Genomic DNA, 12621 nt, shown 5'->3' with positions numbered 1-12621 from the left:
GAGCACCCTCAAACGAATGCATAGACTGAATTTGCAGCCGGCGCAATGCCAGGGGATCGCACAGTTGTGGAGCAGTGAATTCACTAAGGAGATAGCACTAGCGTTTGGAGCTTCATATCTCATCTTTGTGTGGACAGGATTTTATCTTTCTCTTTGCAAAGGAATACATAGTTTTCTTTTATAGTTCATTCATCTTCGGCTGTGCAGTTGCTAACATGCATATGCATGCGCCGCCACTGCTGGATATGAGGGAATCTTACTCAAAATTCCCCTAACAAGAGAATTTCGAACAGCTGCGGCTAAATCTGTGGTGAACCTAATCTTATCTAGTCAAAATCAACTTACGGGTTTTTATCATTTAGTGAAGAGATCATCATCTGGGGGGCTCTGTTTTTAGTTATTAATGTTAACATAAAGAAGAACATATAGGCTTCCAGACAACCGTTAAGGGCTGCAGAATCCTCTGTTCATTACCATTTGTTGACGTTACTACCAGTGTCTGCACTGTAATGAAATGTTTTTGCCTAATTTGCTGGGAAAAAGTATGTGGGAATAGAACTGGTGAACACTATGCTTTCAGAAAAAGGATTTTTTCTACAATATACATTTTTTGATGTAAATTATAATTATAACTCTCAGTAATGGACAAAAAATTACTCAAGATTTTCTCATTTAGCGAAAAAAAACATGATTCCGCTGAAATGAAAAAGAATCAAAATGTAATCTGCTTGTCAATATATTATCCATTTGTGATTGTACTTGGAGAGTTGTTCGCACTCTTTGATCGCAGTTTTCGATTACAAATTTTTTCTTCTGTTAAGGTTGAAAACTTTGTTTTACTCCTATTTTGCTTCCTTAAATGGTAATAATTTATTTTGTCCGAGGATCAAAAAGAAAATAAAAGATCCATCACAAAGTGCATTATTTTAAATTAAAAGAGTATAAGGTTCGTAAATTGTAATTGATTGGGTACATTATTTTCGTAGAAAATAAAATAATCATGGAAATATATCAAATGAATGCATTTGGAATAGATATTCCTCTATGATTCACAGAAATCAGGTACAAATTCGAATATCGTCCATGAAATCGACTATCGTTCAAGTTCGACTGAAGCCTCTCGTTTGGAATACCAATTTCTCATAACACATTGCATTGTTTGCTATTCTACTCATTGATAACTTTACCTTTTTAAAATCGGTAAATATCCGTTAATAATAATAAAAAAGCATTTAACTGTGTTTAATTTGATACTAAAACCTTAATAAACCATCTTGAGTTCGAGTCGTGAAGAAAGAAGGGGGCAGTGCCCTGACCACAAAAGCCAACAGCCTGAGTCAGTAGTGGAATTAGAATCGTGCAGTTACTTCGGTTAAGTGGTAAATCGCAATTTTGGATATTTTAACGGTAAGTGGTTATTTTTTTAATATTGTTCATTGTATCTACATCTGAGGAATGTGGTACAACCGGAAAATTGCTTAGATTTCTCGATCTTGGTTGTGTTTCGGCGTTATCGTCGGTCCTGACATCATACAAGGGTGTGTCACTCGGCTAGCTCCCAATTGGTTACGACTTATTAGAGAAGAGCGGTGTATGTTGCTCGGTGCCGAAACGCTAGTGGCTTATGATATCAATGTAGACTGAAAGGTGTTGTATTAGTGGTACGTTGTTGTGAATTCAACTTTCGTGAAATTGTCTAGTGTTTTAGGCGCCATTCTTGAGATTTCCTTCTGTTGCGTGAACAAAGCATCCCGAGGTATGTTGGAATTCCCTGCGGTGTGAGACGTCGAAGTTGTTATCCTTTACATTTCTTGTGTTAAGTAGTGTTAATATTTTAGTGCACTGTTAATATTTCCTCTGTGTCATCCCCAATGGCTTGCTGAGTTTATGTGCATCATTTCGGAACGTATCTTTTTTATCGTCTCATGGGAATCAAAAGATTTATCTTAAAAGAGTTACTCCTTAGTAACAACACAGGGGTACTGGTTGGCTACTGTGAACATCTATAGTCGATTTTACGACAGTTTACAGTTCTGAAAAAGGTTTTGGGTTAGCTTATGCCTTGATGTTGATGGAGTGTTAATACGGTTGGATATTACTTGTTTACTCTGGCTATTTTGACGGTTTTCGTATATTTCACATCAGTAATTTGTTATAATTGCTTTATTATTATATATTTATTTGTCAGCACTAAGTACGGTTGCCCAGTTGATGGTTCACGAGCTACGTGGGGCGTGCCCACGATTGATGTAGATAAACGCTTAAGGATCCGTTTATCAGGAATTTTGTTAAGGAAAGAGTTTGCTCAAAGACATGCAATTTTGATTTTGAGGCATATAATTCAGAATATGAAATAGTCAATAATTTGTCACCCCAACGCGGCTGCCTGTAGTTCATTTCCTTCAAGTAATCAACCGTTTCGAGGAAACTAGGTGGCTCGAGTGTGAACATGTTATTACTGCTGCCCCTTTATTTGTTGCTGTCCGTGTTTTGGGTGCATGTTGAATTACGTGATTCAACTGTGAATCTTATTATGCCCTGGGAATTTTTTTTTAAGTCTTGAAATTTTAATATTCTTGTTATCCGTACATAATCACATCCACCTTCATTCTTGTGAAATAATGGTTATACTATGCTTTATTAAGCTCTTTTATCGATAATCGGTGTATATAGCCTCAGTAAAATATAGTGATTTTTAGAACGTTCCAATTGTCTCTGCATCCCACTTCTAGTTACGCCCACATCCATCGATTAGGCGAAGGCTGCAGCAGTTAGTGTGTTACGTCCGTAATTCAGTGTACAGCACTTTGTCGCAGAAATTGGCAATGCGGTTTTTTTTATGAGCATATTATATGTAATTACAAATTTCTTGATAATTTTATTTTGTGAGTAGTGCATTTGCCAATGATTATTATCGCTATTGTAATGTTGAATACGTTTAGTTCTATTTGTGACTGAAGCGGCGATCTTTTATGCTCTATTCGGAAAAAAATCTTTGTCTGTGGTCATTTAACTATTTGCAGAATGCTGAAAGACTGGGTAACCAATCGATGTACATTTTCTTGCATCCTCATGTTTAATCTTATACCTTTTAATCATTGAGAACCCCGAGTGCATTCCTTATCTTTGGATGTTTGAGATCTATCAGAGTAATTAGAAGGTGATCAATTATACTTACTCAGCTAAATATTTTCATTGAATACCATCGCAGTTTTATGGAATAGAACTGAAACGTCTTTGATGTATTTCAGATCTAATATGGGTATCTCTCTACTATTAGTTTGCAATTTTAAGGAACTTCTATTGTTAACAGCTAACAAATGTGTATTACTGTCATCATTTACCAAAATAACTGGGATATTATTTTACAATATAATCGTCAATCGTAATAGAATAGAAGATTACTGTCTTTAACAGGAAACTGCCTTATCTTCATAGCCGAATCAATGTTTTAAGAATGGAATAAGGTATCAATCTACTTGTTGATGAGGATCGCCACCTTTCCGAAATACCTCTGTAAGGTGATTTCCTAGAGGAATTTATTTTCATGATTTTCTAGTTTCCTATAGTTTTCCTTTTACCCTTCTATGTAATTCGGCATTCCATTAATGCTCATTGGAGATTTTTGGATTGTAGGTCGTGTGTATACGAGTTTGAGAAGTGACCGTTGTGCTACTGTGTTAATGGTGTTGATGTGTGTGTCAAAGAATGTGGCTTTCATGAATTATATACTGGGCCGATGGAAACCAGTATTCCACATTTTTGAAGTAACGCATATGCATATATTGTTTCTGCTTCTTCTATATTTGTCTTATGCATTAATTGATCGAGCTTATGACGTGGTCAAGTGCTATTAAACGAGAAATTTCATGCCCAGGCGAACGAACGACACAGTAATAATGACAGTAATGGTAATGTTATAAATACATTTGAAGTCGCCAAAAAATTTTATTTTTACCTTCATGTAGTTGAATTCATAGTTTTTGTGTGTTTATTATTTTGAAATATAATTTTCATGTAGGTGTTCAGTCCTACCGAGTCTATTACTTTCTTTCATTTGGCAGTATGGCCATGCAGGGAAATTGCAATGTTGTTATTCTCCAGATTACGTTTTAATTGTGTGCTGTAGGGGTGGGTGCTATTGAGAAGAGCTGCATGTTAGTCATAAATCACCGGTACTCATTGTGTTGTCTAGTGAGGATATTTTGGCGCAGGGCAGCAGTGATGTTATTAGTATCAAGTTGGAACTCAATTAGTGTCGACATTGATTTTCCCAATAATTATTGTCTATCGGTTAATTTAGTGGTATCATGGGGAAATTTCTTTTTTCAGAATAGATGTGCTGAAACAAGGAAAGTGAACTTGACTCGGTGTCTCACCCCGCTCTCTCTTTGGTAGGACTCGTACCTCCCTCTTGACCGGTCATTTTTTTTTCTTTTTTTTTGGTGACGTTTTTCTCGTTTGAAACTTTGCTTACTTCTTTTCTAAAAAAATGAGTATAAGTATAGTAGATAGTTTTTTAAAGATTTGCCTTAGTATCATACCTAATAACATTTACACCAGAGAGAAAACTAGGGTACAATTTCATATAAGAAATGCTGGAAAATATTTCGCAGGTTCTACTTTGGAGAACCTGAGCATTTGAAGATTTCGTTAATTTTTAGCGACTGATATGCTACCGAAGGAGGACGGTGGACCGGGTGGTTTGCGTCCTCATAATTAGGCTTATTCCTTCTGGGGTATATCGTCTTTTATTGTGACTCTCAGGCTTTACAGGCAAATGAGCTAACTGAATGGACGTAAGCAGATAAGGATGACTTACCTTCGTAGCGTTACTTCTCACTGTGCGTGAGAAAAAACGGGCATTCTAGGCTGTAACCGTGAAGGAAGTATCACTCTCCTCACATCCGCATTGACGGTGAATACGGGACTAGTTTTTATGCTTTGACGATTTAGCGTCCCTGATACCTCTTTATTTTATATTTTGTTAAACATTATCATTCATTAATTATTATTATTATCGTTTATATTTCGCGAATCCGCTCTCCCGCCTTTTGTTGACGGTAGAGTTTTTATCGAAGGAGTCGTAATGGAATTAGCTTTTGGTGACGCAATGCTGCATTACCGCCTCGTGTGTGTATGCTGGTGGTGTGAAGAGATGCGGCTGCATGATGTCATTATTTGAAAAGGAATCGCTTCCAGGAAGGGACACATCTTAAGTGACGCTTGGAGTCGAAGTTTCGTCTCCCCAGTTTGATGGAAGACTTTTTTGTCTAAGTTGTACCATTGCAGCGTACTAGTCATTTTGTAGCATTATGTTCATTTCAAGGGCATGGCAAGCAAGTGACCCCTCCCCATGGATCCACCCATTCCCAAAACATTTTCCGGCCTTGTGAACTTGGGGCGAGGTGGGGAATTGGCATGTGCGGTTCTTATTTGGAACTTATTTTTGTACCGTGAATCCAGATACGTCAAGTGATATTTAATGTACTGCAGTTGACTAAATCATCATCTTGTTACCACATCTGACGTGGGATAACTATCGAAAGTAAAAATGCTGTCGTTAGGTCGCGCTATTTCATTCCAGATGTGAATTTAACCATTTATATATGCAAATATCGGGTATAATATCATAGTAATGACAAAAAAGAGGTATTTTTAAGTTATGAATAGAAATCTTAAATCATTTGAGAGAGTTGTAATGCAGAGGCTGAGAGTTGTAATGCAGCTGAACACTGATGTACCGAAACGAGATCTTGGTGTTTTGTAAATAAATTGATTTTGAATAAGCAATGGAGATTTTACTATGTTGTATTTCTTACGGTTTTAAGAGGTTTAAAAAAATCTAAATCCTTACTAATAGGGACCGTTATCATCGTTAATGTGGTACTGAGCGTTTACATTGAGCATGCTATTAGAGGTTTCTCGCAAGTGCAGCAGTGATCAAAATATTTTTCACTTGATTTTCCACGTTAATTCTTCTTTCGCAATGGAATGATTACTTGAGATTCCCCTTGTCATTCAATGGAAATTCTACTTTTTATCTTGACGTTTGTATGTGTCCTTCATCACCGTTGACATTGGCCTTAAGATTGTTGTGGTTAAATGTATGGTGTTGCATTGGAATCCCTTGCTTCCCTGTCATTTGCTCTAAATTGAGATTGCCGATCGCGGGGCAAGGTTAACCGAGGTTTGTTTCTTGTAGTTTTTATCCTTCATATATATTTCCAGGATATCATATGATATGTATGGGGATAACTACTCTCCAACGAATCAAATCGGAAAAGTTGGCATTTACGGAATACATGCTGTCGTCTGTTATATCATAATTTTTAATGGTAATTTTATAGTTAATAGTAATTTTACTCTGGTGGTTTTACTGTCGACATGTGACGTTGATGAGGTCTTATACTACGTACACTTCCTTCGCAGGACGTTAAGACTGGTTCAGTTACTTCTCTCTGATAATATGATAAATATTTAAAGATATGTAATGAAATCTTCATTGGTCTCTGGTTCTTATGTATTCCTCGTTGTAAATTTTGTTAAATGTCTCCAGTAAAGACCCAATGTTCAATTTATATCAATACTAACTCTTTAATGGGTGGTAAAATAAATACAATGATCTTTCTCTCAATTATTGCCGTCATGTTGTTCCCACTGTGGTGCACAAATGTTTTGGTCACCATCCTCATCTGCGTAATGTGGCTCTGTTCCGCGGAAACATTCACAGGTCGAAGGGTTTACTTATTAATTTCACTTAAGCGTGAAGTAGGTCTTCCACCTTTATTCCCCTATTTTAATGTTAGTTCTATATTTTTAATTATCCATTTTCAACAGCATCTATGCGGTCATTTACGACCGGGATTTAACAATGAACAATAACAAAAACCCGTATGTCTGGATAGGGGCTACCTACCCAGGCGGGAATTGAACCCGCGACCTTCGTTTTCGCATTAGAGAACTCTACCCTCCGCCACTGAAGGCGGCGCGGCGGATTGCATACCGATATCCTAATTTTCGTGGTGATTATTTTCAGCTGATATCTACTCAGTATCATAATCAAATGTTTCTGCAGAATATTCATCAAATCCTTCTCTGACTCTCCTATGTCAGCTATGTTATCGGCAAATCGAAGCATGCTAATTTTTTTCTCCGTGAATTCTCCCGACGCCTTTTCTTTGAATACAGCGATGGCTTTCTCTGTTTAGACGTTGAAAGTTACGGGTGTCCAGCCTTGTCTCACTCATTTCCTAATTCTTGCGTATTCACTGCTGAATCCTGATTACATCACCGCCTCTGGGTTTTTGGATAAACTGTGGATGATTCTCCTGTCATTGGAAAGAAGCCCAATTTCTTGGAGGATTGAGTTTCAAAGCTGTTGTTTGTTTTTTGCAATTTTGTTTGCAATGCAATTTTGTTGTGTTTTTTGTATTATGTTTGGCATAAGGTAGGCCTAAATTCTCTGTCATTTTCTAAATGTTTATGGCATGGTTGCAAGTGTCTCCTGTTGATTTCCACGAGTTCCCCGATTCACTGGCTGGTCCACTTATCATGCTTAAATTAACTGTTCTTCATAAACAGTTTTGATATACTTTTAATATTTTACCTTAAGCCTGAATCACACGATCATTTTTTTTCGTCGCGAAAGTAATCACTATCGAGATCACTTTTCCCGTCGCGAAAAGCAATCGCTCTTGTGATCATTATTCTGAATCACACGGTCACTCCCGCCGTCGCTTTTCGCATCATTTCCAATATCACAGCTCGTTGTCATAGGGCCACGAACATCACGAAATTATATAGCGTGTTTGTTTATTTATGCCGTTCCCACATTTGTCAAACGTGGCGCTGCAATCACACCATACGGTCATGCTATCTGATTGGCTGAGATGGGGTTTTAGTGACGCTTTTAGCGACGGAAAAAGCGACCGGACGAGTGATGAAAAATAGCGATGGGAATCCACATCGCGATCGCCATCGCGAAAAACAATTGCCGCCGACGATCATTTTGCGCAGTGCTCGCGATAGTGATCACTTTCGCGACGAAAAAAAATGATCGTGTGATTCAGGCTTAATAGATGGAAATTAGTGTGCATCAGTGAATCCTGTTTAATTTATGTAGTGTATGTAGTCATGACGATATTCTTGATCTCATCGGCAGCATGATGCAAGAGCGTTTGTTTGGGGGTCAATGTGTGATCATATGAGGTCACTGCTATCGTAAACGAGCGTACGCGTCAGCTTCCTGTTCGGCCATTTAGATAATGTCCATTCGAAGGCGTTGATATTATCATTTTTTATTGGTTCTCCGATTTGCATGGTATGTGTCTACGTCTCTAGAAAGGTAAGGACGTACTTGGTCTTCTAAAAGCTGGGCGGACCGCTGAGAATAAAATACGTTTGATCTGCTGGAAAAGCGCAGAGCTTTTAGCAGTGTGATAGAAAGATGTCCGACTATAAGCTCATATTCTATGTAGAGCGGATCGGTGTTTTTCATTAATGAATGATTAATAAATTAAGGTTGTGTGTGTGAGATCTTGTTGGCTGAATTTTTACTGAAAGAAAACTGTACGAACCTTTTATATGCAAATCTATACGTTATTCGCAGGTCCCAATTCTCCAGTGGCATTCGATTTCATGGTCTTGTGAATTGGTGATTTGATGTGGTGAAACTGTACAGAGTGTAGCAGAAAATCATTAAGAAAATTATTTCCGTAGTGTTTTATCGTATGTGGAAGAAGAAGACTTTCGATCCGAATGTATTTCGGCGGCATTTATTTCATCCATATATACACGCCTTATTAATTCCACGCAGTAGATTTTTTTCGGTAGTTCTTTAGATAGCTGTGAATAATTGTATTAAATCTCGATATTATTCGAATTCTGTCCTAAAACTTAATGAATTGCAATGTGTGGTGCCACAACGAGAGGTGAATTTGAATGTGGAATATAACATGTGATTTATGGTGCAATCGAGTACGCAATATAATTATTTATTATGGGAAGTGTATTCTTTGGTGTGTAAATGTGGATCATTGCTCGTCAAACCACCTTGTGTAAAACGCGAGCCCGTCTTGGTTTTCAAACGAGCGGAGAGCATCTTATCGCTGCGAAGCAGACCTTAAATCAGTAATAATTGGGACCGCGATGTAAAAGCTGTTCGTTGTGATATAGAAATAGGCCTCGTCGCTTTCAGATTGATTATGCACGCGCTTATTATATCGAGCGAAGCGTGTTCTAATTCACGTATTTCATCTCTCCAGTCGTCCATCGCGGCGGGACTTTTAAGGGGGGTTTAGTGGCGGATTGTCATTTGGCGAACATGCGATTGATTGCGTATTCCACAGCCGGATTGATTTGCTGATGTGGCCGAGAGGTATTAACCGCGACCTCACTTTCTCGTAATCGAATCTTCCCTGGTTGCTGTGCCGTTATTTCACTGTCTGCCCCTCCCCTCCGCCATCTGCGACCACTGTGGGAACGCCGCCGCCGGCCGTGATCCTTCTCCGTGGACGTGGGTGGTGGGGAGGGAGTGAATTGCCGCCTGGATCGCCTCGGTGAATTTGGGCCACTTCGAACATTTAGCTCCGCATCGCTCATATTTCAATAGGGTATTTTTGGTGGCGTGTATTTTCTACAAAACTTATCCAATGATATTTAAATTTTCTGGTTAGGAAAAAAAATTATCTGGGCTACCCTATCCTATATTTGAAATTGGACATTGTTTGGTGTTCGTGTTTTCTCAAATGTTTTTTTTTATATTCGAGAAATGATTAGTTGTGAACAAAGCTCTACCCTATGTACTCTATAGTTACAAAGAATATATCGTAGTTTTTAGTGAGTTACACGTCGCTGAAAGAGATAAAATTCGGCTGGTGGAGCGGAAGGGATGCGTCCTCTGAAGGCGTTTGACTTTTTTTTTAACGGTATGCCACCTTATTGAAATTTTCAGTTTATATAGAGTTGACTCTTGTCGATAATCAATCTTATTCCATGTATAATTTTTTTCATTAGTGGCGGTAATGAGGTAAAATTTTAATATTTGAGAATGTGGATATTCGTGGTGCTATTCCATAGAAACCGAAAACTTCATGTTTTGAACAAGATTATCGTTAGGGTTTAGGCATGGAATACGAGCGGTCTTTCGGGAGCGATAGTTACCTGGAGGGAGGAGCACGATTTCATTTGGATCCTCGGCTGACCTCCCATCTCTCGTTGATGTTCCTCCCAAGTTTTCCCGGCCACTCCTGGCCTTGGCTCGCTTCGCTCCATTTGTTGCAACGTGCGTTTTTGGTTTGTGGAAAGGCGGAAAGAAGTTATTAGAGTAAAGGATTGGTTACTTCGGTGGTCTTTCCGTTTTGTAAGAAAGCGCGGCCGACCTTTTAGTAACATATTATGGTCGCCTCCATGGCATTACTCGGCGATGATATGTTTTTCCTTTCCATTTCGCGGTCTTTGAATTACTTAAGTAAGCATGTTTGGAGTGAGCATTGCTTAATTTTAATGGGCATTTGTTAGGATCACTTATGGGCTGGCCTCTACGGTGTTTATTATGTAGGAGATTCGGAGATTTTCTTGGGCCAAATAAAAGCCTCCATTTTCCTTGTTCTCTACCGTGGCGTCTCTGCTGCGTTGCTGGCGCCAGGTGAACATCTGATAACACAGGTCTGGGCTAAATTAGGGTCGGGTCCGAGGCAGGGATCAATACCCTTTCCTCTTCGGCTCAGAGATTTCTCTTTGGAGTCCTGTCAATGGCTTGTCAGAGCGAGGTCGATTACGTCTTGCTGAAGATTTTTTGCAAGAAAACATGGAGGTTAAAGGTGTAATGAGCGAAGTCATATGCGTTTCTTTTGCATTAGTTAACTGACTAAACGCTATTACCCATTCCAGTACGTTCTGCTTTGTCTGGCCATTTTATAGGTCACGGAAATACGGATTTTAGCGTTGAACTTCGTATTACTTGGCTTGGAATAATTTATAAATTATATTTCGAAGGAGAAGCCTCCGCACTTGTGATTTGTCTTCGCTGGAGTATCGGTGTAAATTAGTGTTTGTAGGCATGTGCTTGTATTGAGATGCGTAGAGCTCCTTGTCCTATTCTATCATGCTAGGTACTTAAAGGGCTATTTTTTTAAGATAAGAAGCCACTCCTTAACATTTTCAAAGTTTTAATAGTTTCATTGATTCATGTGTTATATTTTCAATTAATTCATGAAGGGCGGCAAAATCGCATTTTTTAAGGGAGGAGAGGTCTTTCAGTCTCCTAATAGGAAATGGATGCTTGCCAGTTTTCTGTAGCCTCGTTTTCTAAATTAGGCGTTCGCCGTTCTTTCCGGGCCTCCAGTGCCCTGGAATACAGCCGTCTCGCTGTTGCTGTTTCAATTTTCTCGAAGCTAATGCCTTTATGAAGTATGAATATACTATTGCTGAGAATCTCATTTTTTTATGCGTAGGAGGATATGTGATTTGTGGTGGGTTCGGGATGCCTATTTTTTTGTTTTTACTCCTAATTATCTGTTCTCCTTTTCACCGATGTTTCCTCTCACATTTTTTTTATTCTTAGGTAGGATAGGTGTATGTAGACTTTTATTGTCCTGTTTTTTTTTCTGTTTTACTGCTGGTTTTTTGGTTTCCTTTCTCTCATTCTTTTAATTTTAAAGTTGGGCAGTTGAGGGTAGAGCTCTTCCTCAACTGATTGATGGCCCTGTGAATTTCATGCTTTCATGGTGGAGGGAAATGGGATTTAAGGGTTAGGATAACCATTTTCTTGGACAAAGTTACATTTTTATTATCCTCTGAATGCTACACAAGTGCTCTGGGAGGATTCTTGTGTGCGGCTGTCTCAGTGGTTCATCAGTTGAAGCCTTCGTTTGAACCCTTTTGAACCCTTCGGTCTGTTGCGTAATGCTCTACCCGCCTATCATGCCACACATCATTTAGAGTAATGCTTGATGCCGTAAATAGGTTGCATGAATGGTGATGACCCTTAAGTTGAATACTTCAATTTGAACTTATTTATTTTTGATTGCGGGTAGGAGTTTTAAAAAAATTTCCATTTCTTTCCAGGGGTATGGAACCACTATTTGTTTAGCATCGCATCAGTCCCACCTATTCCGTGGAAAAATGTAGACGAATTACTTGAAAATATTTTACATGCGAGTATATTAGAGCAGTGTATTTTACCATTCTTTTATTTTAATCAAGGAAAAAGAAAATTCGTTGAACTTCAGTAATTTTTTTAGCGTAATGTCGTGAACTTCGCTTGTGATTTGAAAAAGAAATGCATACCTTGGAGTCCCAGCAGGTGACCCTGTAATTCCAAATGTAGTCGAAATCTTTCTATTTTAATCAGCCACCCTCAAGTCAGTAAGCCATTTCTCCTTAATGCCAGTAATGCTTAATTTCATGAATAGCATCTTATATGGATGTTTAAAGTAAATGTGTGTTTAGAAATCATTGGTGTTTCTGTTTTTCTATATGCTAGTCGTATTTTATCTCTCTATCAATTTTAACTTTTGCATTTTTCAAGGGTTTCTGTATGGAGATGGTTTGGTGGCATTCAGAAAAAAATAATGGGCTTCGTAAATCTACTTTCGGGTTGGTGATTGAAAAATAAAT

At 38.4% G+C, this 12621-nt stretch overlaps 1 protein-coding gene across 13 annotated transcripts in view; it reads left to right on the top strand.

The window, feature by feature from the left end:
- The first annotated feature begins 1305 nt into the window (after positions 1-1305).
- The window catches only part of LOC124155608 (protein hu-li tai shao), a 172791-nt gene continuing 161475 nt past the window's right edge, over positions 1306-12621 (top strand). For 7 of the 13 annotated variants that reach the window (XR_006864209.1, XM_046529579.1, XM_046529586.1 and 4 more), the window contains exon 1: positions 1306-1407. The gene's annotated coding sequence lies outside the window, so the exon portion shown is untranslated. Of the gene's footprint in view, positions 1408-1552; positions 1757-12621 lie in introns of those variants that run through there. The other 6 variants (XM_046529588.1, XM_046529585.1, XM_046529584.1 and 3 more) reach the window with 2 other exon arrangements.

Source organism: Ischnura elegans, chromosome 3, assembly GCF_921293095.1.
Source record: "Ischnura elegans chromosome 3, ioIscEleg1.1, whole genome shotgun sequence".
NCBI classification, from domain to species: Eukaryota; Metazoa; Arthropoda; class Insecta; order Odonata; family Coenagrionidae; genus Ischnura; species Ischnura elegans.
Note: the sequence above shows the minus strand (reverse complement) of the source record. Positions and strands in the feature narration are given on the sequence as shown.